Genomic DNA, 27,793 nt, shown 5'->3' on the forward strand with positions numbered 1-27,793 from the left:
GCTCTAGAAGCTAAAGTCGCAGAAATGTCACACATATTTGGCCTGCAACTTTCTGTGCGACAAATTCAGACAGGAAAAATCAGTATAAATCCTTAGAAAATTATCCCCCAGTGTCTCCATCTGCTGGCGGTATTGAATAAGCATTGCTGCACTGATGGGGTATGCATTAGACGAAAAAAAAGAAGAAAAAGAAGAATAATACGCCCAGAAAAGAGGCGAAAAGGAGAAAAACGTAAAAAAACGTGAAAAAAAAGTAAGAGGAAGAGAAGGGAAAAAAAGGTGGAAATGGGTTTAAAAGTGATTTCGGCGGAGAAATATATATATATATATATATATATATATATATATATATACGCGCACACACACACATATATATAAACGTATTCTCCGTTGAGATATTGCAGCCGCTGCTGTGTCCAGGCCCAGGAGCCTTAGCACTGTGCTGTGATGTCACTCAATACCACTGACATCACTAGGTGTAAACAACATCTCTCCTTTGCTGTGTATGTGACTATGGAGCTGTTTGGTGATGTCGTCTATTATGGCCTTCATAGAAGCAACAGGAGATTGTTGCATCCATCTAGAACCCTCAGAACTACAGTGCTATGATGTCACTCACTTCCACAGGCCTTGCAGAGTGTAAACAACAACAACCCAGCTTTGTTGTGTATGTAACCATAGGGATTTGTGATGTCACCTAGAACCTTCACAGCAGCGACAGCTTTATGAGGAGCATCAGCACTGCTCTGCCTGAGCAGAACCATCACCGCCATAGGTTGTCAAATAACCCGGATTTAACCCACACAGGTAAGTCCAATGGGGTGCAGGCATGTCCTCTATGCTTACAGCTTCCCGTGGGTGTTGGTTTGATACCGTTTGGGGACAGCCAAGGAGGCATCTGCAGGCAACAAAGGTAGGTGTGTGCTTGTGTGTGTGTTTCCTATGCAGATCCTAAGCCCAGTGTCACATGCAAGTAGGAGGAGTAAGAAGGGTTCCTGGCAAATCCGGGTTATGGATTGCATTTAAAAAGGCCCCGTGGGAGTGCAATGGGCCCCTGTCTTGCTGCTTAGCAATAATGGTATGGGTTTAGGTTCTGCTGTGTGTACTGGTGGTTGACTGCCCCCCAGCCCAGAGTGTGCATGGAAAATTGTCTGGCAGCCTCCCTGACAGCAAGCAGTGATAGTGCCCATGAAGGGGACCTTGTTGGGCCCGCCCCTTTCACGGTTATCGCTTCTCGGCCTTTTGGCTAAGATCAAGTGTAGTATCTGTTCTTATCAGTTTAATATCTGATACGTCCCCTATCTGGGGACCATATATTAAATGGATTTTTGAGAACGGGGGCCGATTTCGAAGCTTGCTTCCGTCGCCCTATGCATTGACCCGATATGGCAGTATCTTCGGGTACAGTGCACCACCCCCTTACAGGGTTAAAAAGAAAGATTCCTACTTTCATTGCTACCTGCTTGCTGGCTAGCCAGCTAGCCAGCCCTGTGGGCCTTGCTGCTGCTGCTGCAGCCAAAAAACAAAAGGTGGTGCTGCTGCTGCTTCTGCTGCTTCTGCTTCTGCTTGTGTCTGGCCGCTGTTGGAGCGTCCAGGCACAGGACTTCTGCTGCTGCTGACTAAATGGCCTCCTTAATTGGATCATTTGAGTAGCCAGCACACCTGTGCAGGTAGGGCATGACATGATAGGCAGCGGCCTTGATAGCGGGTGGGTGCTGAATGTTCCTAATTGACAAAATAAGATTAATGCTTATGAAGAAATATAAAATCTCATCCCTTCCCCAATATCGCGCCACACCCCTACCCCTTAATTCCCTGGTTGAACTTGATGGACATATGTCTTTTTTCGACCGTACTAACTATGTAACTATGTAACATAACATGGGGGGGGTCTCCTGGCTGTTCACACAGGTGTGTCATTGCTGTACATTGACCATGCATTGCTTCTGTGGTATTGCAAAGGCAAAGACAAATGCTTCCAGCCATCCATTGCACTAATGGATTGGTCATCAGCTGGCTGTCTATGTCCCGCATCAATATAGACCAAAGTACAGAGGGTTAGGCTATGCTATTGTGCACCTACCTGATGCATCAGAAGGTGCGAGGCCCTTGCTAAATTCTGTGCACAGACTTTGAGATCTATACTTTAGACTGTATCTAAACCTGCTCCAACATGGACTGACATTCTGGCCTACTTTCAGCCGATGCGACTTGTCTGTCGCTGAACAGTCGCTTTTTATGTATTCAGCACCTATGTATAATGTTGTAAAAATGCTCTAGAAGCTAAAGTCGCAGAAATGTCACACATATTTGGCCTGCAACTTTCTGTGCGACAAATTCAGACAGGAAAAATCAGTATAAATCCTTAGAAAATTATCCCCCAGTGTCTCCATCTGCTGGCGGTATTGAATAAGCATTGCTGCACTGATGGGGTATGCATTAGACGAAAAAAAAGAAGAAAAAGAAGAATAATACGCCCAGAAAAGAGGCGAAAAGGAGAAAAACGTAAAAAAACGTGAAAAAAAAGTAAGAGGAAGAGAAGGGAAAAAAAGGTGGAAATGGGTTTAAAAGTGATTTCGGCGGAGAAATATATATATATATATATATATATATATATATATATATATATATATACGCGCACACACACACATATATATAAACGTATTCTCCGTTGAGATATTGCAGCCGCTGCTGTGTCCAGGCCCAGGAGCCTTAGCACTGTGCTGTGATGTCACTCAATACCACTGACATCACTAGGTGTAAACAACATCTCTCCTTTGCTGTGTATGTGACTATGGAGCTGTTTGGTGATGTCGTCTATTATGGCCTTCATAGAAGCAACAGGAGATTGTTGCATCCATCTAGAACCCTCAGAACTACAGTGCTATGATGTCACTCACTTCCACAGGCCTTGCAGAGTGTAAACAACAACAACCCAGCTTTGTTGTGTATGTAACCATAGGGATTTGTGATGTCACCTAGAACCTTCACAGCAGCGACAGCTTTATGAGGAGCATCAGCACTGCTCTGCCTGAGCAGAACCATCACCGCCATAGGTTGTCAAATAACCCGGATTTAACCCACACAGGTAAGTCCAATGGGGTGCAGGCATGTCCTCTATGCTTACAGCTTCCCGTGGGTGTTGGTTTGATACCGTTTGGGGACAGCCAAGGAGGCATCTGCAGGCAACAAAGGTAGGTGTGTGCTTGTGTGTGTGTTTCCTATGCAGATCCTAAGCCCAGTGTCACATGCAAGTAGGAGGAGTAAGAAGGGTTCCTGGCAAATCCGGGTTATGGATTGCATTTAAAAAGGCCCCGTGGGAGTGCAATGGGCCCCTGTCTTGCTGCTTAGCAATAATGGTATGGGTTTAGGTTCTGCTGTGTGTACTGGTGGTTGACTGCCCCCCAGCCCAGAGTGTGCATGGAAAATTGTCTGGCAGCCTCCCTGACAGCAAGCAGTGATAGTGCCCATGAAGGGGACCTTGTTGGGCCCGCCCCTTTCACGGTTATCGCTTCTCGGCCTTTTGGCTAAGATCAAGTGTAGTATCTGTTCTTATCAGTTTAATATCTGATACGTCCCCTATCTGGGGACCATATATTAAATGGATTTTTGAGAACGGGGGCCGATTTCGAAGCTTGCTTCCGTCGCCCTATGCATTGACCCGATATGGCAGTATCTTCGGGTACAGTGCACCACCCCCTTACAGGGTTAAAAAGAAAGATTCCTACTTTCATTGCTACCTGCTTGCTGGCTAGCCAGCTAGCCAGCCCTGTGGGCCTTGCTGCTGCTGCTGCAGCCAAAAAACAAAAGGTGGTGCTGCTGCTGCTTCTGCTGCTTCTGCTTCTGCTTGTGTCTGGCCGCTGTTGGAGCGTCCAGGCACAGGACTTCTGCTGCTGCTGACTAAATGGCCTCCTTAATTGGATCATTTGAGTAGCCAGCACACCTGTGCAGGTAGGGCATGACATGATAGGCAGCTGCCTTGATAGCGGGTGGGTGCTGAATGTTCCTAATTGACAAAATAAGATTAATGCTTATGAAGAAATATAAAATCTCATCCCTTCCCCAATATCGCGCCACACCCCTACCCCTTAATTCCCTGGTTGAACTTGATGGACATATGTCTTTTTTCGACCGTACTAACTATGTAACTATGTAACATAACATGGGGGGGGTCTCCTGGCTGTTCACACAGGTGTGTCATTGCTGTACATTGACCATGCATTGCTTCTGTGGTATTGCAAAGGCAAAGACAAATGCTTCCAGCCATCCATTGCACTAATGGATTGGTCATCAGCTGGCTGTCTATGTCCCGCATCAATATAGACCAAAGTACAGAGGGTTAGGCTATGCTATTGTGCACCTACCTGATGCATCAGAAGGTGCGAGGCCCTTGCTAAATTCTGTGCACAGACTTTGAGATCTATACTTTAGACTGTATCTAAACCTGCTCCAACATGGACTGACATTCTGGCCTACTTTCAGCCGATGCGACTTGTCTGTCGCTGAACAGTCGCTTTTTATGTATTCAGCACCTATGTATAATGTTGTAAAAATGCTCTAGAAGCTAAAGTCGCAGAAATGTCACACATATTTGGCCTGCAACTTTCTGTGCGACAAATTCAGACAGGAAAAATCAGTATAAATCCTTAGAAAATTATCCCCCAGTGTCTCCATCTGCTGGCGGTATTGAATAAGCATTGCTGCACTGATGGGGTATGCATTAGACGAAAAAAAAGAAGAAAAAGAAGAATAATACGCCCAGAAAAGAGGCGAAAAGGAGAAAAACGTAAAAAAACGTGAAAAAAAAGTAAGAGGAAGAGAAGGGAAAAAAAGGTGGAAATGGGTTTAAAAGTGATTTCGGCGGAGAAATATATATATATATATATATATATATATATATATATATACGCGCACACACACACATATATATAAACGTATTCTCCGTTGAGATATTGCAGCCGCTGCTGTGTCCAGGCCCAGGAGCCTTAGCACTGTGCTGTGATGTCACTCAATACCACTGACATCACTAGGTGTAAACAACATCTCTCCTTTGCTGTGTATGTGACTATGGAGCTGTTTGGTGATGTCGTCTATTATGGCCTTCATAGAAGCAACAGGAGATTGTTGCATCCATCTAGAACCCTCAGAACTACAGTGCTATGATGTCACTCACTTCCACAGGCCTTGCAGAGTGTAAACAACAACAACCCAGCTTTGTTGTGTATGTAACCATAGGGATTTGTGATGTCACCTAGAACCTTCACAGCAGCGACAGCTTTATGAGGAGCATCAGCACTGCTCTGCCTGAGCAGAACCATCACCGCCATAGGTTGTCAAATAACCCGGATTTAACCCACACAGGTAAGTCCAATGGGGTGCAGGCATGTCCTCTATGCTTACAGCTTCCCGTGGGTGTTGGTTTGATACCGTTTGGGGACAGCCAAGGAGGCATCTGCAGGCAACAAAGGTAGGTGTGTGCTTGTGTGTGTGTTTCCTATGCAGATCCTAAGCCCAGTGTCACATGCAAGTAGGAGGAGTAAGAAGGGTTCCTGGCAAATCCGGGTTATGGATTGCATTTAAAAAGGCCCCGTGGGAGTGCAATGGGCCCCTGTCTTGCTGCTTAGCAATAATGGTATGGGTTTAGGTTCTGCTGTGTGTACTGGTGGTTGACTGCCCCCCAGCCCAGAGTGTGCATGGAAAATTGTCTGGCAGCCTCCCTGACAGCAAGCAGTGATAGTGCCCATGAAGGGGACCTTGTTGGGCCCGCCCCTTTCACGGTTATCGCTTCTCGGCCTTTTGGCTAAGATCAAGTGTAGTATCTGTTCTTATCAGTTTAATATCTGATACGTCCCCTATCTGGGGACCATATATTAAATGGATTTTTGAGAACGGGGGCCGATTTCGAAGCTTGCTTCCGTCGCCCTATGCATTGACCCGATATGGCAGTATCTTCGGGTACAGTGCACCACCCCCTTACAGGGTTAAAAAGAAAGATTCCTACTTTCATTGCTACCTGCTTGCTGGCTAGCCAGCTAGCCAGCCCTGTGGGCCTTGCTGCTGCTGCTGCAGCCAAAAAACAAAAGGTGGTGCTGCTGCTGCTTCTGCTGCTTCTGCTTCTGCTTGTGTCTGGCCGCTGTTGGAGCGTCCAGGCACAGGACTTCTGCTGCTGCTGACTAAATGGCCTCCTTAATTGGATCATTTGAGTAGCCAGCACACCTGTGCAGGTAGGGCATGACATGATAGGCAGCTGCCTTGATAGCGGGTGGGTGCTGAATGTTCCTAATTGACAAAATAAGATTAATGCTTATGAAGAAATATAAAATCTCATCCCTTCCCCAATATCGCGCCACACCCCTACCCCTTAATTCCCTGGTTGAACTTGATGGACATATGTCTTTTTTCGACCGTACTAACTATGTAACTATGTAACATAACATGGGGGGGGTCTCCTGGCTGTTCACACAGGTGTGTCATTGCTGTACATTGACCATGCATTGCTTCTGTGGTATTGCAAAGGCAAAGACAAATGCTTCCAGCCATCCATTGCACTAATGGATTGGTCATCAGCTGGCTGTCTATGTCCCGCATCAATATAGACCAAAGTACAGAGGGTTAGGCTATGCTATTGTGCACCTACCTGATGCATCAGAAGGTGCGAGGCCCTTGCTAAATTCTGTGCACAGACTTTGAGATCTATACTTTAGACTGTATCTAAACCTGCTCCAACATGGACTGACATTCTGGCCTACTTTCAGCCGATGCGACTTGTCTGTCGCTGAACAGTCGCTTTTTATGTATTCAGCACCTATGTATAATGTTGTAAAAATGCTCTAGAAGCTAAAGTCGCAGAAATGTCACACATATTTGGCCTGCAACTTTCTGTGCGACAAATTCAGACAGGAAAAATCAGTATAAATCCTTAGAAAATTATCCCCCAGTGTCTCCATCTGCTGGCGGTATTGAATAAGCATTGCTGCACTGATGGGGTATGCATTAGACGAAAAAAAAGAAGAAAAAGAAGAATAATACGCCCAGAAAAGAGGCGAAAAGGAGAAAAACGTAAAAAAACGTGAAAAAAAAGTAAGAGGAAGAGAAGGGAAAAAAAGGTGGAAATGGGTTTAAAAGTGATTTCGGCGGAGAAATATATATATATATATATATATATATATATATATATATATATATATATACGCGCACACACACACATATATATAAACGTATTCTCCGTTGAGATATTGCAGCCGCTGCTGTGTCCAGGCCCAGGAGCCTTAGCACTGTGCTGTGATGTCACTCAATACCACTGACATCACTAGGTGTAAACAACATCTCTCCTTTGCTGTGTATGTGACTATGGAGCTGTTTGGTGATGTCGTCTATTATGGCCTTCATAGAAGCAACAGGAGATTGTTGCATCCATCTAGAACCCTCAGAACTACAGTGCTATGATGTCACTCACTTCCACAGGCCTTGCAGAGTGTAAACAACAACAACCCAGCTTTGTTGTGTATGTAACCATAGGGATTTGTGATGTCACCTAGAACCTTCACAGCAGCGACAGCTTTATGAGGAGCATCAGCACTGCTCTGCCTGAGCAGAACCATCACCGCCATAGGTTGTCAAATAACCCGGATTTAACCCACACAGGTAAGTCCAATGGGGTGCAGGCATGTCCTCTATGCTTACAGCTTCCCGTGGGTGTTGGTTTGATACCGTTTGGGGACAGCCAAGGAGGCATCTGCAGGCAACAAAGGTAGGTGTGTGCTTGTGTGTGTGTTTCCTATGCAGATCCTAAGCCCAGTGTCACATGCAAGTAGGAGGAGTAAGAAGGGTTCCTGGCAAATCCGGGTTATGGATTGCATTTAAAAAGGCCCCGTGGGAGTGCAATGGGCCCCTGTCTTGCTGCTTAGCAATAATGGTATGGGTTTAGGTTCTGCTGTGTGTACTGGTGGTTGACTGCCCCCCAGCCCAGAGTGTGCATGGAAAATTGTCTGGCAGCCTCCCTGACAGCAAGCAGTGATAGTGCCCATGAAGGGGACCTTGTTGGGCCCGCCCCTTTCACGGTTATCGCTTCTCGGCCTTTTGTCTAAGATCAAGTGTAGTATCTGTTCTTATCAGTTTAATATCTGATACGTCCCCTATCTGGGGACCATATATTAAATGGATTTTTGAGAACGGGGGCCGATTTCGAAGCTTGCTTCCGTCGCCCTATGCATTGACCCGATATGGCAGTATCTTCGGGTACAGTGCACCACCCCCTTACAGGGTTAAAAAGAAAGATTCCTACTTTCATTGCTACCTGCTTGCTGGCTAGCCAGCTAGCCAGCCCTGTGGGCCTTGCTGCTGCTGCTGCAGCCAAAAAACAAAAGGTGGTGCTGCTGCTGCTTCTGCTGCTTCTGCTTCTGCTTGTGTCTGGCCGCTGTTGGAGCGTCCAGGCACAGGACTTCTGCTGCTGCTGACTAAATGGCCTCCTTAATTGGATCATTTGAGTAGCCAGCACACCTGTGCAGGTAGGGCATGACATGATAGGCAGCTGCCTTGATAGCGGGTGGGTGCTGAATGTTCCTAATTGACAAAATAAGATTAATGCTTATGAAGAAATATAAAATCTCATCCCTTCCCCAATATCGCGCCACACCCCTACCCCTTAATTCCCTGGTTGAACTTGATGGACATATGTCTTTTTTCGACCGTACTAACTATGTAACTATGTAACATAACATGGGGGGGGTCTCCTGGCTGTTCACACAGGTGTGTCATTGCTGTACATTGACCATGCATTGCTTCTGTGGTATTGCAAAGGCAAAGACAAATGCTTCCAGCCATCCATTGCACTAATGGATTGGTCATCAGCTGGCTGTCTATGTCCCGCATCAATATAGACCAAAGTACAGAGGGTTAGGCTATGCTATTGTGCACCTACCTGATGCATCAGAAGGTGCGAGGCCCTTGCTAAATTCTGTGCACAGACTTTGAGATCTATACTTTAGACTGTATCTAAACCTGCTCCAACATGGACTGACATTCTGGCCTACTTTCAGCCGATGCGACTTGTCTGTCGCTGAACAGTCGCTTTTTATGTATTCAGCACCTATGTATAATGTTGTAAAAATGCTCTAGAAGCTAAAGTCGCAGAAATGTCACACATATTTGGCCTGCAACTTTCTGTGCGACAAATTCAGACAGGAAAAATCAGTATAAATCCTTAGAAAATTATCCCCCAGTGTCTCCATCTGCTGGCGGTATTGAATAAGCATTGCTGCACTGATGGGGTATGCATTAGACGAAAAAAAAGAAGAAAAAGAAGAATAATACGCCCAGAAAAGAGGCGAAAAGGAGAAAAACGTAAAAAAACGTGAAAAAAAAGTAAGAGGAAGAGAAGGGAAAAAAAGGTGGAAATGGGTTTAAAAGTGATTTCGGCGGAGAAATATATATATATATATATATATATATATATATATATATATATATATACGCGCACACACACACATATATATAAACGTATTCTCCGTTGAGATATTGCAGCCGCTGCTGTGTCCAGGCCCAGGAGCCTTAGCACTGTGCTGTGATGTCACTCAATACCACTGACATCACTAGGTGTAAACAACATCTCTCCTTTGCTGTGTATGTGACTATGGAGCTGTTTGGTGATGTCGTCTATTATGGCCTTCATAGAAGCAACAGGAGATTGTTGCATCCATCTAGAACCCTCAGAACTACAGTGCTATGATGTCACTCACTTCCACAGGCCTTGCAGAGTGTAAACAACAACAACCCAGCTTTGTTGTGTATGTAACCATAGGGATTTGTGATGTCACCTAGAACCTTCACAGCAGCGACAGCTTTATGAGGAGCATCAGCACTGCTCTGCCTGAGCAGAACCATCACCGCCATAGGTTGTCAAATAACCCGGATTTAACCCACACAGGTAAGTCCAATGGGGTGCAGGCATGTCCTCTATGCTTACAGCTTCCCGTGGGTGTTGGTTTGATACCGTTTGGGGACAGCCAAGGAGGCATCTGCAGGCAACAAAGGTAGGTGTGTGCTTGTGTGTGTGTTTCCTATGCAGATCCTAAGCCCAGTGTCACATGCAAGTAGGAGGAGTAAGAAGGGTTCCTGGCAAATCCGGGTTATGGATTGCATTTAAAAAGGCCCCGTGGGAGTGCAATGGGCCCCTGTCTTGCTGCTTAGCAATAATGGTATGGGTTTAGGTTCTGCTGTGTGTACTGGTGGTTGACTGCCCCCCAGCCCAGAGTGTGCATGGAAAATTGTCTGGCAGCCTCCCTGACAGCAAGCAGTGATAGTGCCCATGAAGGGGACCTTGTTGGGCCCGCCCCTTTCACGGTTATCGCTTCTCGGCCTTTTGGCTAAGATCAAGTGTAGTATCTGTTCTTATCAGTTTAATATCTGATACGTCCCCTATCTGGGGACCATATATTAAATGGATTTTTGAGAACGGGGGCCGATTTCGAAGCTTGCTTCCGTCGCCCTATGCATTGACCCGATATGGCAGTATCTTCGGGTACAGTGCACCACCCCCTTACAGGGTTAAAAAGAAAGATTCCTACTTTCATTGCTACCTGCTTGCTGGCTAGCCAGCTAGCCAGCCCTGTGGGCCTTGCTGCTGCTGCTGCAGCCAAAAAACAAAAGGTGGTGCTGCTGCTGCTTCTGCTGCTTCTGCTTCTGCTTGTGTCTGGCCGCTGTTGGAGCGTCCAGGCACAGGACTTCTGCTGCTGCTGACTAAATGGCCTCCTTAATTGGATCATTTGAGTAGCCAGCACACCTGTGCAGGTAGGGCATGACATGATAGGCAGCTGCCTTGATAGCGGGTGGGTGCTGAATGTTCCTAATTGACAAAATAAGATTAATGCTTATGAAGAAATATAAAATCTCATCCCTTCCCCAATATCGCGCCACACCCCTACCCCTTAATTCCCTGGTTGAACTTGATGGACATATGTCTTTTTTCGACCGTACTAACTATGTAACTATGTAACATAACATGGGGGGGGTCTCCTGGCTGTTCACACAGGTGTGTCATTGCTGTACATTGACCATGCATTGCTTCTGTGGTATTGCAAAGGCAAAGACAAATGCTTCCAGCCATCCATTGCACTAATGGATTGGTCATCAGCTGGCTGTCTATGTCCCGCATCAATATAGACCAAAGTACAGAGGGTTAGGCTATGCTATTGTGCACCTACCTGATGCATCAGAAGGTGCGAGGCCCTTGCTAAATTCTGTGCACAGACTTTGAGATCTATACTTTAGACTGTATCTAAACCTGCTCCAACATGGACTGACATTCTGGCCTACTTTCAGCCGATGCGACTTGTCTGTCGCTGAACAGTCGCTTTTTATGTATTCAGCACCTATGTATAATGTTGTAAAAATGCTCTAGAAGCTAAAGTCGCAGAAATGTCACACATATTTGGCCTGCAACTTTCTGTGCGACAAATTCAGACAGGAAAAATCAGTATAAATCCTTAGAAAATTATCCCCCAGTGTCTCCATCTGCTGGCGGTATTGAATAAGCATTGCTGCACTGATGGGGTATGCATTAGACGAAAAAAAAGAAGAAAAAGAAGAATAATACGCCCAGAAAAGAGGCGAAAAGGAGAAAAACGTAAAAAAACGTGAAAAAAAAGTAAGAGGAAGAGAAGGGAAAAAAAGGTGGAAATGGGTTTAAAAGTGATTTCGGCGGAGAAATATATATATATATATATATATATATATATATATATATATATATACGCGCACACACACACATATATATAAACGTATTCTCCGTTGAGATATTGCAGCCGCTGCTGTGTCCAGGCCCAGGAGCCTTAGCACTGTGCTGTGATGTCACTCAATACCACTGACATCACTAGGTGTAAACAACATCTCTCCTTTGCTGTGTATGTGACTATGGAGCTGTTTGGTGATGTCGTCTATTATGGCCTTCATAGAAGCAACAGGAGATTGTTGCATCCATCTAGAACCCTCAGAACTACAGTGCTATGATGTCACTCACTTCCACAGGCCTTGCAGAGTGTAAACAACAACAACCCAGCATTGTTGTGTATGTAACCATAGGGATTTGTGATGTCACCTAGAACCTTCACAGCAGCGACAGCTTTATGAGGAGCATCAGCACTGCTCTGCCTGAGCAGAACCATCACCGCCATAGGTTGTCAAATAACCCGGATTTAACCCACACAGGTAAGTCCAATGGGGTGCAGGCATGTCCTCTATGCTTACAGCTTCCCGTGGGTGTTGGTTTGATACCGTTTGGGGACAGCCAAGGAGGCATCTGCAGGCAACAAAGGTAGGTGTGTGCTTGTGTGTGTGTTTCCTATGCAGATCCTAAGCCCAGTGTCACATGCAAGTAGGAGGAGTAAGAAGGGTTCCTGGCAAATCCGGGTTATGGATTGCATTTAAAAAGGCCTCGTGGGAGTGCAATGGGCCCCTGTCTTGCTGCTTAGCAATAATGGTATGGGTTTAGGTTCTGCTGTGTGTACTGGTGGTTGACTGCCCCCCAGCCCAGAGTGTGCATGGAAAATTGTCTGGCAGCCTCCCTGACAGCAAGCAGTGATAGTGCCCATGAAGGGGACCTTGTTGGGCCCGCCCCTTTCACGGTTATCGCTTCTCGGCCTTTTGGCTAAGATCAAGTGTAGTATCTGTTCTTATCAGTTTAATATCTGATACGTCCCCTATCTGGGGACCATATATTAAATGGATTTTTGAGAACGGGGGCCGATTTTGAAGCTTGCTTCCGTCGCCCTATGCATTGACCCGATATGGCAGTATCTTCGGGTACAGTGCACCACCCCCTTACAGGGTTAAAAAGAAAGATTCCTACTTTCATTGCTACCTGCTTGCTGGCTAGCCAGCTAGCCAGCCCTGTGGGCCTTGCTGCTGCTGCTGCAGCCAAAAAACAAAAGGTGGTGCTGCTGCTGCTTCTGCTGCTTCTGCTTCTGCTTGTGTCTGGCCGCTGTTGGAGCGTCCAGGCACAGGACTTCTGCTGCTGCTGACTAAATGGCCTCCTTAATTGGATCATTTGAGTAGCCAGCACACCTGTGCAGGTAGGGCATGACATGATAGGCAGCTGCCTTGATAGCGGGTGGGTGCTGAATGTTCCTAATTGACAAAATAAGATTAATGCTTATGAAGAAATATAAAATCTCATCCCTTCCCCAATATCGCGCCACACCCCTACCCCTTAATTCCCTGGTTGAACTTGATGGACATATGTCTTTTTTCGACCGTACTAACTATGTAACTATGTAACATAACATGGGGGGGGTCTCCTGGCTGTTCACACAGGTGTGTCATTGCTGTACATTGACCATGCATTGCTTCTGTGGTATTGCAAAGGCAAAGACAAATGCTTCCAGCCATCCATTGCACTAATGGATTGGTCATCAGCTGGCTGTCTATGTCCCGCATCAATATAGACCAAAGTACAGAGGGTTAGGCTATGCTATTGTGCACCTACCTGATGCATCAGAAGGTGCGAGGCCCTTGCTAAATTCTGTGCACAGACTTTGAGATCTATACTTTAGACTGTATCTAAACCTGCTCCAACATGGACTGACATTCTGGCCTACTTTCAGCCGATGCGACTTGTCTGTCGCTGAACAGTCGCTTTTTATGTATTCAGCACCTATGTATAATGTTGTAAAAATGCTCTAGAAGCTAAAGTCGCAGAAATGTCACACATATTTGGCCTGCAACTTTCTGTGCGACAAATTCAGACAGGAAAAATCAGTATAAATCCTTAGAAAATTATCCCCCAGTGTCTCCATCTGCTGGCGGTATTGAATAAGCATTGCTGCACTGATGGGGTATGCATTAGACGAAAAAAAAGAAGAAAAAGAAGAATAATACGCCCAGAAAAGAGGCGAAAAGGAGAAAAACGTAAAAAAACGTGAAAAAAAAAGTAAGAGGAAGAGAAGGGAAAAAAAGGTGGAAATGGGTTTAAAAGTGATTTCGGCGGAGAAATATATATATATATATATATATATATATATATATATATATATACGCGCACACACACACATATATATAAACGTATTCTCCGTTGAGATATTGCAGCCGCTGCTGTGTCCAGGCCCAGGAGCCTTAGCACTGTGCTGTGATGTCACTCAATACCACTGACATCACTAGGTGTAAACAACATCTCTCCTTTGCTGTGTATGTGACTATGGAGCTGTTTGGTGATGTCGTCTATTATGGCCTTCATAGAAGCAACAGGAGATTGTTGCATCCATCTAGAACCCTCAGAACTACAGTGCTATGATGTCACTCACTTCCACAGGCCTTGCAGAGTGTAAACAACAACAACCCAGCTTTGTTGTGTATGTAACCATAGGGATTTGTGATGTCACCTAGAACCTTCACAGCAGCGACAGCTTTATGAGGAGCATCAGCACTGCTCTGCCTGAGCAGAACCATCACCGCCATAGGTTGTCAAATAACCCGGATTTAACCCACACAGGTAAGTCCAATGGGGTGCAGGCATGTCCTCTATGCTTACAGCTTCCCGTGGGTGTTGGTTTGATACCGTTTGGGGACAGCCAAGGAGGCATCTGCAGGCAACAAAGGTAGGTGTGTGCTTGTGTGTGTGTTTCCTATGCAGATCCTAAGCCCAGTGTCACATGCAAGTAGGAGGAGTAAGAAGGGTTCCTGGCAAATCCGGGTTATGGATTGCATTTAAAAAGGCCCCGTGGGAGTGCAATGGGCCCCTGTCTTGCTGCTTAGCAATAATGGTATGGGTTTAGGTTCTGCTGTGTGTACTGGTGGTTGACTGCCCCCCAGCCCAGAGTGTGCATGGAAAATTGTCTGGCAGCCTCCCTGACAGCAAGCAGTGATAGTGCCCATGAAGGGGACCTTGTTGGGCCCGCCCCTTTCACGGTTATCGCTTCTCGGCCTTTTGGCTAAGATCAAGTGTAGTATCTGTTCTTATCAGTTTAATATCTGATACGTCCCCTATCTGGGGACCATATATTAAATGGATTTTTGAGAACGGGGGCCGATTTCGAAGCTTGCTTCCGTCGCCCTATGCATTGACCCGATATGGCAGTATCTTCGGGTACAGTGCACCACCCCCTTACAGGGTTAAAAAGAAAGATTCCTACTTTCATTGCTACCTGCTTGCTGGCTAGCCAGCTAGCCAGCCCTGTGGGCCTTGCTGCTGCTGCTGCAGCCAAAAAACAAAAGGTGGTGCTGCTGCTGCTTCTGCTGCTTCTGCTTCTGCTTGTGTCTGGCCGCTGTTGGAGCGTCCAGGCACAGGACTTCTGCTGCTGCTGACTAAATGGCCTCCTTAATTGGATCATTTGAGTAGCCAGCACACCTGTGCAGGTAGGGCATGACATGATAGGCAGCTGCCTTGATAGCGGGTGGGTGCTGAATGTTCCTAATTGACAAAATAAGATTAATGCTTATGAAGAAATATAAAATCTCATCCCTTCCCCAATATCGCGCCACACCCCTACCCCTTAATTCCCTGGTTGAACTTGATGGACATATGTCTTTTTTCGACCGTACTAACTATGTAACTATGTAACATAACATGGGGGGGGTCTCCTGGCTGTTCACACAGGTGTGTCATTGCTGTACATTGACCATGCATTGCTTCTGTGGTATTGCAAAGGCAAAGACAAATGCTTCCAGCCATCCATTGCACTAATGGATTGGTCATCAGCTGGCTGTCTATGTCCCGCATCAATATAGACCAAAGTACAGAGGGTTAGGCTATGCTATTGTGCACCTACCTGATGCATCAGAAGGTGCGAGGCCCTTGCTAAATTCTGTGCACAGACTTTGAGATCTATACTTTAGACTGTATCTAAACCTGCTCCAACATGGACTGACATTCTGGCCTACTTTCAGCCGATGCGACTTGTCTGTCGCTGAACAGTCGCTTTTTATGTATTCAGCACCTATGTATAATGTTGTAAAAATGCTCTAGAAGCTAAAGTCGCAGAAATGTCACACATATTTGGCCTGCAACTTTCTGTGCGACAAATTCAGACAGGAAAAATCAGTATAAATCCTTAGAAAATTATCCCCCAGTGTCTCCATCTGCTGGCGGTATTGAATAAGCATTGCTGCACTGATGGGGTATGCATTAGACGAAAAAAAAGAAGAAAAAGAAGAATAATACGCCCAGAAAAGAGGCGAAAAGGAGAAAAACGTAAAAAAACGTGAAAAAAAAGTAAGAGGAAGAGAAGGGAAAAAAAGGTGGAAATGGGTTTAAAAGTGATTTCGGCGGAGAAATATATATATATATATATATATATATATATATATATATATATATATATACGCGCACACACACACATATATATAAACGTATTCTCCGTTGAGATATTGCAGCCGCTGCTGTGTCCAGGCCCAGGAGCCTTAGCACTGTGCTGTGATGTCACTCAATACCACTGACATCACTAGGTGTAAACAACATCTCTCCTTTGCTGTGTATGTGACTATGGAGCTGTTTGGTGATGTCGTCTATTATGGCCTTCATAGAAGCAACAGGAGATTGTTGCATCCATCTAGAACCCTCAGAACTACAGTGCTATGATGTCACTCACTTCCACAGGCCTTGCAGAGTGTAAACAACAACAACCCAGCTTTGTTGTGTATGTAACCATAGGGATTTGTGATGTCACCTAGAACCTTCACAGCAGCGACAGCTTTATGAGGAGCATCAGCACTGCTCTGCCTGAGCAGAACCATCACCGCCATAGGTTGTCAAATAACCCGGATTTAACCCACACAGGTAAGTCCAATGGGGTGCAGGCATGTCCTCTATGCTTACAGCTTCCCGTGGGTGTTGGTTTGATACCGTTTGGGGACAGCCAAGGAGGCATCTGCAGGCAACAAAGGTAGGTGTGTGCTTGTGTGTGTGTTTCCTATGCAGATCCTAAGCCCAGTGTCACATGCAAGTAGGAGGAGTAAGAAGGGTTCCTGGCAAATCCGGGTTATGGATTGCATTTAAAAAGGCCCCGTGGGAGTGCAATGGGCCCCTGTCTTGCTGCTTAGCAATAATGGTATGGGTTTAGGTTCTGCTGTGTGTACTGGTGGTTGACTGCCCCCCAGCCCAGAGTGTGCATGGAAAATTGTCTGGCAGCCTCCCTGACAGCAAGCAGTGATAGTGCCCATGAAGGGGACCTTGTTGGGCCCGCCCCTTTCACGGTTATCGCTTCTCGGCCTTTTGGCTAAGATCAAGTGTAGTATCTGTTCTTATCAGTTTAATATCTGATACGTCCCCTATCTGGGGACCATATATTAAATGGATTTTTGAGAACGGGGGCCGATTTTGAAGCTTGCTTCCGTCGCCCTATGCATTGACCCGATATGGCAGTATCTTCGGGTACAGTGCACCACCCCCTTACAGGGTTAAAAAGAAAGATTCCTACTTTCATTGCTACCTGCTTGCTGGCTAGCCAGCTAGCCAGCCCTGTGGGCCTTGCTGCTGCTGCTGCAGCCAAAAAACAAAAGGTGGTGCTGCTGCTGCTTCTGCTTCTGCTTGTGTCTGGCCGCTGTTGGAGCGTCCAGGCACAGGACTTCTGCTGCTGCTGACTAAATGGCCTCCTTAATTGGATCATTTGAGTAGCCAGCACACCTGTGCAGGTAGGGCATGACATGATAGGCAGCTGCCTTGATAGCGGGTGGGTGCTGAATGTTCCTAATTGACAAAATAAGATTAATGCTTATGAAGAAATATAAAATCTCATCCCTTCCCCAATATCGCGCCACACCCCTACCCCTTAATTCCCTGGTTGAACTTGATGGACATATGTCTTTTTTCGACCGTACTAACTATGTAACTATGTAACATAACATGGGGGGGGTCTCCTGGCTGTTCACACAGGTGTGTCATTGCTGTACATTGACCATGCATTGCTTCTGTGGTATTGCAAAGGCAAAGACAAATGCTTCCAGCCATCCATTGCACTAATGGATTGGTCATCAGCTGGCTGTCTATGTCCCGCATCAATATAGACCAAAGTACAGAGGGTTAGGCTATGCTATTGTGCACCTACCTGATGCATCAGAAGGTGCGAGGCCCTTGCTAAATTCTGTGCACAGACTTTGAGATCTATACTTTAGACTGTATCTAAACCTGCTCCAACATGGACTGACATTCTGGCCTACTTTCAGCCGATGCGACTTGTCTGTCGCTGAACAGTCGCTTTTTATGTATTCAGCACCTATGTATAATGTTGTAAAAATGCTCTAGAAGCTAAAGTCGCAGAAATGTCACACATATTTGGCCTGCAACTTTCTGTGCGACAAATTCAGACAGGAAAAATCAGTATAAATCCTTAGAAAATTATCCCCCAGTGTCTCCATCTGCTGGCGGTATTGAATAAGCATTGCTGCACTGATGGGGTATGCATTAGACGAAAAAAAAGAAGAAAAAGAAGAATAATACGCCCAGAAAAGAGGCGAAAAGGAGAAAAACGTAAAAAAACGTGAAAAAAAGTAAGAGGAAGAGAAGGGAAAAAAAGGTGGAAATGGGTTTAAAAGTGATTTCGGCGGAGAAATATATATATATATATATATATATATATATATATATATATATATATATATATATATACGCGCACACACACACATATATATAAACGTATTCTCCGTTGAGATATTGCAGCCGCTGCTGTGTCCAGGCCCAGGAGCCTTAGCACTGTGCTGTGATGTCACTCAATACCACTGACATCACTAGGTGTAAACAACATCTCTCCTTTGCTGTGTATGTGACTATGGAGCTGTTTGGTGATGTCGTCTATTATGGCCTTCATAGAAGCAACAGGAGATTGTTGCATCCATCTAGAACCCTCAGAACTACAGTGCTATGATGTCACTCACTTCCACAGGCCTTGCAGAGTGTAAACAACAACAACCCAGCTTTGTTGTGTATGTAACCATAGGGATTTGTGATGTCACCTAGAACCTTCACAGCAGCGACAGCTTTATGAGGAGCATCAGCACTGCTCTGCCTGAGCAGAACCATCACCGCCATAGGTTGTCAAATAACCCGGATTTAACCCACACAGGTAAGTCCAATGGGGTGCAGGCATGTCCTCTATGCTTACAGCTTCCCGTGGGTGTTGGTTTGATACCGTTTGGGGACAGCCAAGGAGGCATCTGCAGGCAACAAAGGTAGGTGTGTGCTTGTGTGTGTGTTTCCTATGCAGATCCTAAGCCCAGTGTCACATGCAAGTAGGAGGAGTAAGAAGGGTTCCTGGCAAATCCGGGTTATGGATTGCATTTAAAAAGGCCCCGTGGGAGTGCAATGGGCCCCTGTCTTGCTGCTTAGCAATAATGGTATGGGTTTAGGTTCTGCTGTGTGTACTGGTGGTTGACTGCCCCCCAGCCCAGAGTGTGCATGGAAAATTGTCTGGCAGCCTCCCTGACAGCAAGCAGTGATAGTGCCCATGAAGGGGACCTTGTTGGGCCCGCCCCTTTCACGGTTATCGCTTCTCGGCCTTTTGGCTAAGATCAAGTGTAGTATCTGTTCTTATCAGTTTAATATCTGATACGTCCCCTATCTGGGGACCATATATTAAATGGATTTTTGAGAACGGGGGCCGATTTCGAAGCTTGCTTCCGTCGCCCTATGCATTGACCCGATATGGCAGTATCTTCGGGTACAGTGCACCACCCCCTTACAGGGTTAAAAAGAAAGATTCCTACTTTCATTGCTACCTGCTTGCTGGCTAGCCAGCTAGCCAGCCCTGTGGGCCTTGCTGCTGCTGCTGCAGCCAAAAAACAAAAGGTGGTGCTGCTGCTGCTTCTGCTGCTTCTGCTTCTGCTTGTGTCTGGCCGCTGTTGGAGCGTCCAGGCACAGGACTTCTGCTGCTGCTGACTAAATGGCCTCCTTAATTGGATCATTTGAGTAGCCAGCACACCTGTGCAGGTAGGGCATGACATGATAGGCAGCTGCCTTGATAGCGGGTGGGTGCTGAATGTTCCTAATTGACAAAATAAGATTAATGCTTATGAAGAAATATAAAATCTCATCCCTTCCCCAATATCGCGCCACACCCCTACCCCTTAATTCCCTGGTTGAACTTGATGGACATATGTCTTTTTTCGACCGTACTAACTATGTAACTATGTAACATAACATGGGGGGGGGTCTCCTGGCTGTTCACACAGGTGTGTCATTGCTGTACATTGACCATGCATTGCTTCTGTGGTATTGCAAAGGCAAAGACAAATGCTTCCAGCCATCCATTGCACTAATGGATTGGTCATCAGCTGGCTGTCTATGTCCCGCATCAATATAGACCAAAGTACAGAGGGTTAGGCTATGCTATTGTGCACCTACCTGATGCATCAGAAGGTGCGAGGCCCTTGCTAAATTCTGTGCACAGACTTTGAGATCTATACTTTAGACTGTATCTAAACCTGCTCCAACATGGACTGACATTCTGGCCTACTTTCAGCCGATGCGACTTGTCTGTCGCTGAACAGTCGCTTTTTATGTATTCAGCACCTATGTATAATGTTGTAAAAATGCTCTAGAAGCTAAAGTCGCAGAAATGTCACACATATTTGGCCTGCAACTTTCTGTGCGACAAATTCAGACAGGAAAAATCAGTATAAATCCTTAGAAAATTATCCCCCAGTGTCTCCATCTGCTGGCGGTATTGAATAAGCATTGCTGCACTGATGGGGTATGCATTAGACGAAAAAAAAGAAGAAAAAGAAGAATAATACGCCCAGAAAAGAGGCGAAAAGGAGAAAAACGTAAAAAAACGTGAAAAAAAAGTAAGAGGAAGAGAAGGGAAAAAAAGGTGGAAATGGGTTTAAAAGTGATTTCGGCGGAGAAATATATATATATATATATATATATATATATATATATATACGCGCACACACACACATATATATAAACGTATTCTCCGTTGAGATATTGCAGCCGCTGCTGTGTCCAGGCCCAGGAGCCTTAGCACTGTGCTGTGATGTCACTCAATACCACTGACATCACTAGGTGTAAACAACATCTCTCCTTTGCTGTGTATGTGACTATGGAGCTGTTTGGTGATGTCGTCTATTATGGCCTTCATAGAAGCAACAGGAGATTGTTGCATCCATCTAGAACCCTCAGAACTACAGTGCTATGATGTCACTCACTTCCACAGGCCTTGCAGAGTGTAAACAACAACAACCCAGCTTTGTTGTGTATGTAACCATAGGGATTTGTGATGTCACCTAGAACCTTCACAGCAGCGACAGCTTTATGAGGAGCATCAGCACTGCTCTGCCTGAGCAGAACCATCACCGCCATAGGTTGTCAAATAACCCGGATTTAACCCACACAGGTAAGTCCAATGGGGTGCAGGCATGTCCTCTATGCTTACAGCTTCCCGTGGGTGTTGGTTTGATACCGTTTGGGGACAGCCAAGGAGGCATCTGCAGGCAACAAAGGTAGGTGTGTGCTTGTGTGTGTGTTTCCTATGCAGATCCTAAGCCCAGTGTCACATGCAAGTAGGAGGAGTAAGAAGGGTTCCTGGCAAATCCGGGTTATGGATTGCATTTAAAAAGGCCCCGTGGGAGTGCAATGGGCCCCTGTCTTGCTGCTTAGCAATAATGGTATGGGTTTAGGTTCTGCTGTGTGTACTGGTGGTTGACTGCCCCCCAGCCCAGAGTGTGCATGGAAAATTGTCTGGCAGCCTCCCTGACAGCAAGCAGTGATAGTGCCCATGAAGGGGACCTTGTTGGGCCCGCCCCTTTCACGGTTATCGCTTCTCGGCCTTTTGGCTAAGATCAAGTGTAGTATCTGTTCTTATCAGTTTAATATCTGATACGTCCCCTATCTGGGGACCATATATTAAATGGATTTTTGAGAACGGGGGCCGATTTCGAAGCTTGCTTCCGTCGCCCTATGCATTGACCCGATATGGCAGTATCTTCGGGTACAGTGCACCACCCCCTTACAGGGTTAAAAAGAAAGATTCCTACTTTCATTGCTACCTGCTTGCTGGCTAGCCAGCTAGCCAGCCCTGTGGGCCTTGCTGCTGCTGCTGCAGCCAAAAAACAAAAGGTGGTGCTGCTGCTGCTTCTGCTGCTTCTGCTTCTGCTTGTGTCTGGCCGCTGTTGGAGCGTCCAGGCACAGGACTTCTGCTGCTGCTGACTAAATGGCCTCCTTAATTGGATCATTTGAGTAGCCAGCACACCTGTGCAGGTAGGGCATGACATGATAGGCAGCTGCCTTGATAGCGGGTGGGTGCTGAATGTTCCTAATTGACAAAATAAGATTAATGCTTATGAAGAAATATAAAATCTCATCCCTTCCCCAATATCGCGCCACACCCCTACCCCTTAATTCCCTGGTTGAACTTGATGGACATATGTCTTTTTTCGACCGTACTAACTATGTAACTATGTAACATAACATGGGGGGGGTCTCCTGGCTGTTCACACAGGTGTGTCATTGCTGTACATTGACCATGCATTGCTTCTGTGGTATTGCAAAGGCAAAGACAAATGCTTCCAGCCATCCATTGCACTAATGGATTGGTCATCAGCTGGCTGTCTATGTCCCGCATCAATATAGACCAAAGTACAGAGGGTTAGGCTATGCTATTGTGCACCTACCTGATGCATCAGAAGGTGCGAGGCCCTTGCTAAATTCTGTGCACAGACTTTGAGATCTATACTTTAGACTGTATCTAAACCTGCTCCAACATGGACTGACATTCTGGCCTACTTTCAGCCGATGCGACTTGTCTGTCGCTGAACAGTCGCTTTTTATGTATTCAGCACCTATGTATAATGTTGTAAAAATGCTCTAGAAGCTAAAGTCGCAGAAATGTCACACATATTTGGCCTGCAACTTTCTGTGCGACAAATTCAGACAGGAAAAATCAGTATAAATCCTTAGAAAATTATCCCCCAGTGTCTCCATCTGCTGGCGGTATTGAATAAGCATTGCTGCACTGATGGGGTATGCATTAGACGAAAAAAAAGAAGAAAAAGAAGAATAATACGCCCAGAAAAGAGGCGAAAAGGAGAAAAACGTAAAAAAACGTGAAAAAAAAGTAAGAGGAAGAGAAGGGAAAAAAAGGTGGAAATGGGTTTAAAAGTGATTTCGGCGGAGAAATATATATATATATATATATATATATATATATATATATATATACGCGCACACACACACATATATATAAACGTATTCTCCGTTGAGATATTGCAGCCGCTGCTGTGTCCAGGCCCAGGAGCCTTAGCACTGTGCTGTGATGTCACTCAATACCACTGACATCACTAGGTGTAAACAACATCTCTCCTTTGCTGTGTATGTGACTATGGAGCTGTTTGGTGATGTCGTCTATTACGGCCTTCATAGAAGCAACAGGAGATTGTTGCATCCATCTAGAACCCTCAGAACTACAGTGCTATGATGTCACTCACTTCCACAGGCCTTGCAGAGTGTAAACAACAACAACCCAGCTTTGTTGTGTATGTAACCATAGGGATTTGTGATGTCACCTAGAACCTTCACAGCAGCGACAGCTTTATGAGGAGCATCAGCACTGCTCTGCCTGAGCAGAACCATCACCGCCATAGGTTGTCAAATAACCCGGATTTAACCCACACAGGTAAGTCCAATGGGGTGCAGGCATGTCCTCTATGCTTACAGCTTCCCGTGGGTGTTGGTTTGATACCGTTTGGGGACAGCCAAGGAGGCATCTGCAGGCAACAAAGGTAGGTGTGTGCTTGTGTGTGTGTTTCCTATGCAGATCCTAAGCCCAGTGTCACATGCAAGTAGGAGGAGTAAGAAGGGTTCCTGGCAAATCCGGGTTATGGATTGCATTTAAAAAGGCCCCGTGGGAGTGCAATGGGCCCCTGTCTTGCTGCTTAGCAATAATGGTATGGGTTTAGGTTCTGCTGTGTGTACTGGTGGTTGACTGCCCCCCAGCCCAGAGTGTGCATGGAAAATTGTCTGGCAGCCTCCCTGACAGCAAGCAGTGATAGTGCCCATGAAGGGGACCTTGTTGGGCCCGCCCCTTTCACGGTTATCGCTTCTCGGCCTTTTGGCTAAGATCAAGTGTAGTATCTGTTCTTATCAGTTTAATATCTGATACGTCCCCTATCTGGGGACCATATATTAAATGGATTTTTGAGAACGGGGGCCGATTTCGAAGCTTGCTTCCGTCGCCCTATGCATTGACCCGATATGGCAGTATCTTCGGGTACAGTGCACCACCCCCTTACAGGGTTAAAAAGAAAGATTCCTACTTTCATTGCTACCTGCTTGCTGGCTAGCCAGCTAGCCAGCCCTGTGGGCCTTGCTGCTGCTGCTGCAGCCAAAAAACAAAAGGTGGTGCTGCTGCTGCTTCTGCTGCTTCTGCTTCTGCTTGTGTCTGGCCGCTGTTGGAGCGTCCAGGCACAGGACTTCTGCTGCTGCTGACTAAATGGCCTCCTTAATTGGATCATTTGAGTAGCCAGCACACCTGTGCAGGTAGGGCATGACATGATAGGCAGCTGCCTTGATAGCGGGTGGGTGCTGAATGTTCCTAATTGACAAAATAAGATTAATGCTTATGAAGAAATATAAAATCTCATCCCTTCCCCAATATCGCGCCACACCCCTACCCCTTAATTCCCTGGTTGAACTTGATGGACATATGTCTTTTTTCGACCGTACTAACTATGTAACTATGTAACATAACATGGGGGGGGTCTCCTGGCTGTTCACACAGGTGTGTCATTGCTGTACATTGACCATGCATTGCTTCTGTGGTATTGCAAAGGCAAAGACAAATGCTTCCAGCCATCCATTGCACTAATGGATTGGTCATCAGCTGGCTGTCTATGTCCCGCATCAATATAGACCAAAGTACAGAGGGTTAGGCTATGCTATTGTGCACCTACCTGATGCATCAGAAGGTGCGAGGCCCTTGCTAAATTCTGTGCACAGACTTTGAGATCTATACTTTAGACTGTATCTAAACCTGCTCCAACATGGACTGACATTCTGGCCTACTTTCAGCCGATGCGACTTGTCTGTCGCTGAACAGTCGCTTTTTATGTATTCAGCACCTATGTATAATGTTGTAAAAATGCTCTAGAAGCTAAAGTCGCAGAAATGTCACACATATTTGGCCTGCAACTTTCTGTGCGACAAATTCAGACAGGAAAAATCAGTATAAATCCTTAGAAAATTATCCCCCAGTGTCTCCATCTGCTGGCGGTATTGAATAAGCATTGCTGCACTGATGGGGTATGCATTAGACGAAAAAAAAGAAGAAAAAGAAGAATAATACGCCCAGAAAAGAGGCGAAAAGGAGAAAAACGTAAAAAAACGTGAAAAAAAAGTAAGAGGAAGAGAAGGGAAAAAAAGGTGGAAATGGGTTTAAAAGTGATTTCGGCGGAGAAATATATATATATATATATATATATATATATATATATATATATATACGCGCACACACACACATATATATAAACGTATTCTCCGTTGAGATATTGCAGCCGCTGCTGTGTCCAGGCCCAGGAGCCTTAGCACTGTGCTGTGATGTCACTCAATACCACTGACATCACTAGGTGTAAACAACATCTCTCCTTTGCTGTGTATGTGACTATGGAGCTGTTTGGTGATGTCGTCTATTATGGCCTTCATAGAAGCAACAGGAGATTGTTGCATCCATCTAGAACCCTCAGAACTACAGTGCTATGATGTCACTCACTTCCACAGGCCTTGCAGAGTGTAAACAACAACAACCCAGCTTTGTTGTGTATGTAACCATAGGGATTTGTGATGTCACCTAGAACCTTCACAGCAGCAACAGCTTTATGAGGAGCATCAGCACTGCTCTGCCTGAGCAGAACCATCACCGCCATAGGTTGTCAAATAACCCGGATTTAACCCACACAGGTAAGTCCAATGGGGTGCAGGCATGTCCTCTATGCTTACAGCTTCCCGTGGGTGTTGGTTTGATACCGTTTGGGGACAGCCAAGGAGGCATCTGCAGGCAACAAAGGTAGGTGTGTGCTTGTGTGTGTGTTTCCTATGCAGATCCTAAGCCCAGTGTCACATGCAAGTAGGAGGAGTAAGAAGGGTTCCTGGCAAATCCGGGTTATGGATTGCATTTAAAAAGGCCCCGTGGGAGTGCAATGGGCCCCTGTCTTGCTGCTTAGCAATAATGGTATGGGTTTAGGTTCTGCTGTGTGTACTGGTGGTTGACTGCCCCCCAGCCCAGAGTGTGCATGGAAAATTGTCTGGCAGCCTCCCTGACAGCAAGCAGTGATAGTGCCCATGAAGGGGACCTTGTTGGGCCCGCCCCTTTCACGGTTATCGCTTCTCGGCCTTTTGGCTAAGATCAAGTGTAGTATCTGTTCTTATCAGTTTAATATCTGATACGTCCCCTATCTGGGGACCATATATTAAATGGATTTTTGAGAACGGGGGCCGATTTCGAAGCTTGCTTCCGTCGCCCTATGCATTGACCCGATATGGCAGTATCTTCGGGTACAGTGCACCACCCCCTTACAGGGTTAAAAAGAAAGATTCCTACTTTCATTGCTACCTGCTTGCTGGCTAGCCAGCTAGCCAGCCCTGTGGGCCTTGCTGCTGCTGCTGCAGCCAAAAAACAAAAGGTGGTGCTGCTGCTGCTTCTGCTGCTTCTGCTTCTGCTTGTGTCTGGCCGCTGTTGGAGCGTCCAGGCACAGGACTTCTGCTGCTGCTGACTAAATGGCCTCCTTAATTGGATCATTTGAGTAGCCAGCACACCTGTGCAGGTAGGGCATGACATGATAGGCAGCTGCCTTGATAGCGGGTGGGTGCTGAATGTTCCTAATTGACAAAATAAGATTAATGCTTATGAAGAAATATAAAATCTCATCCCTTCCCCAATATCGCGCCACACCCCTACCCCTTAATTCCCTGGTTGAACTTGATGGACATATGTCTTTTTTCGACCGTACTAACTATGTAACTATGTAACATAACATGGGGGGGGTCTCCTGGCTGTTCACACAGGTGTGTCATTGCTGTACATTGACCATGCATTGCTTCTGTGGTATTGCAAAGGCAAAGACAAATGCTTCCAGCCATCCATTGCACTAATGGATTGGTCATCAGCTGGCTGTCTATGTCCCGCATCAATATAGACCAAAGTACAGAGGGTTAGGCTATGCTATTGTGCACCTACCTGATGCATCAGAAGGTGCGAGGCCCTTGCTAAATTCTGTGCACAGACTTTGAGATCTATACTTTAGACTGTATCTAAACCTGCTCCAACATGGACTGACATTCTGGCCTACTTTCAGCCGATGCGACTTGTCTGTCGCTGAACAGTCGCTTTTTATGTATTCAGCACCTATGTATAATGTTGTAAAAATGCTCTAGAAGCTAAAGTCGCAGAAATGTCACACATATTTGGCCTGCAACTTTCTGTGCGACAAATTCAGACAGGAAAAATCAGTATAAATCCTTAGAAAATTATCCCCCAGTGTCTCCATCTGCTGGCGGTATTGAATAAGCATTGCTGCACTGATGGGGTATGCATTAGACGAAAAAAAAGAAGAAAAAGAAGAATAATACGCCCAGAAAAGAGGCGAAAAGGAGAAAAACGTAAAAAAACGTGAAAAAAAAGTAAGAGGAAGAGAAGGGAAAAAAAGGTGGAAATGGGTTTAAAAGTGATTTCGGCGGAGAAATATATATATATATATATATATATATATATATATATATATATATACGCGCACACACACACATATATATAAACGTATTCTCCGTTGAGATATTGCAGCCGCTGCTGTGTCCAGGCCCAGGAGCCTTAGCACTGTGCTG

The 27,793-nt window shown here is 45.7% G+C and overlaps 12 non-coding genes across 12 annotated transcripts; all 12 read left to right on the plus strand.

Moving 5' to 3' along the window:
* The first annotated feature begins 1,226 nt into the window (after window positions 1-1,226).
* Window positions 1,227-1,417, plus strand: LOC130348646 (U2 spliceosomal RNA). Its single transcript, XR_008886149.1, has one exon. It is a non-coding gene; the product is annotated as a U2 spliceosomal RNA (small nuclear RNA).
* Window positions 1,418-3,507: 2,090 nt separating this feature from the next.
* Window positions 3,508-3,698, plus strand: LOC130348649 (U2 spliceosomal RNA). The gene has a single exon (XR_008886151.1). It is a non-coding gene; the product is annotated as a U2 spliceosomal RNA (small nuclear RNA).
* Window positions 3,699-5,780: 2,082 nt separating this feature from the next.
* On the plus strand, window positions 5,781-5,971 carry LOC130348650 (U2 spliceosomal RNA). Its single transcript, XR_008886152.1, has one exon. It is a non-coding gene; the product is annotated as a U2 spliceosomal RNA (small nuclear RNA).
* A 2,092-nt stretch (window positions 5,972-8,063) lies between these two features.
* Window positions 8,064-8,254, plus strand: LOC130348632 (U2 spliceosomal RNA). The gene has a single exon (XR_008886137.1). It is a non-coding gene; the product is annotated as a U2 spliceosomal RNA (small nuclear RNA).
* A 2,090-nt stretch (window positions 8,255-10,344) lies between these two features.
* On the plus strand, window positions 10,345-10,535 carry LOC130348651 (U2 spliceosomal RNA). Its single transcript, XR_008886153.1, has one exon. It is a non-coding gene; the product is annotated as a U2 spliceosomal RNA (small nuclear RNA).
* A 2,088-nt stretch (window positions 10,536-12,623) lies between these two features.
* On the plus strand, window positions 12,624-12,814 carry LOC130348647 (U2 spliceosomal RNA). Its single transcript, XR_008886150.1, has one exon. It is a non-coding gene; the product is annotated as a U2 spliceosomal RNA (small nuclear RNA).
* Window positions 12,815-14,901: 2,087 nt separating this feature from the next.
* LOC130348652 (U2 spliceosomal RNA) lies at window positions 14,902-15,092 on the plus strand. The gene has a single exon (XR_008886154.1). It is a non-coding gene; the product is annotated as a U2 spliceosomal RNA (small nuclear RNA).
* A 2,092-nt stretch (window positions 15,093-17,184) lies between these two features.
* Window positions 17,185-17,375, plus strand: LOC130348660 (U2 spliceosomal RNA). Its single transcript, XR_008886161.1, has one exon. It is a non-coding gene; the product is annotated as a U2 spliceosomal RNA (small nuclear RNA).
* Window positions 17,376-19,465: 2,090 nt separating this feature from the next.
* On the plus strand, window positions 19,466-19,656 carry LOC130348653 (U2 spliceosomal RNA). Its single transcript, XR_008886155.1, has one exon. It is a non-coding gene; the product is annotated as a U2 spliceosomal RNA (small nuclear RNA).
* Window positions 19,657-21,739: 2,083 nt separating this feature from the next.
* LOC130348654 (U2 spliceosomal RNA) lies at window positions 21,740-21,930 on the plus strand. Its single transcript, XR_008886156.1, has one exon. It is a non-coding gene; the product is annotated as a U2 spliceosomal RNA (small nuclear RNA).
* Window positions 21,931-24,016: 2,086 nt separating this feature from the next.
* Window positions 24,017-24,207, plus strand: LOC130348655 (U2 spliceosomal RNA). Its single transcript, XR_008886157.1, has one exon. It is a non-coding gene; the product is annotated as a U2 spliceosomal RNA (small nuclear RNA).
* A 2,088-nt stretch (window positions 24,208-26,295) lies between these two features.
* LOC130348656 (U2 spliceosomal RNA) lies at window positions 26,296-26,486 on the plus strand. The gene has a single exon (XR_008886158.1). It is a non-coding gene; the product is annotated as a U2 spliceosomal RNA (small nuclear RNA).
* The last annotated feature ends 1,307 nt before the right edge of the window (window positions 26,487-27,793 follow it).

Source organism: Hyla sarda, unplaced genomic scaffold, assembly GCF_029499605.1.
Source record: "Hyla sarda isolate aHylSar1 unplaced genomic scaffold, aHylSar1.hap1 scaffold_885, whole genome shotgun sequence".
NCBI classification, from domain to species: Eukaryota; Metazoa; Chordata; class Amphibia; order Anura; family Hylidae; genus Hyla; species Hyla sarda.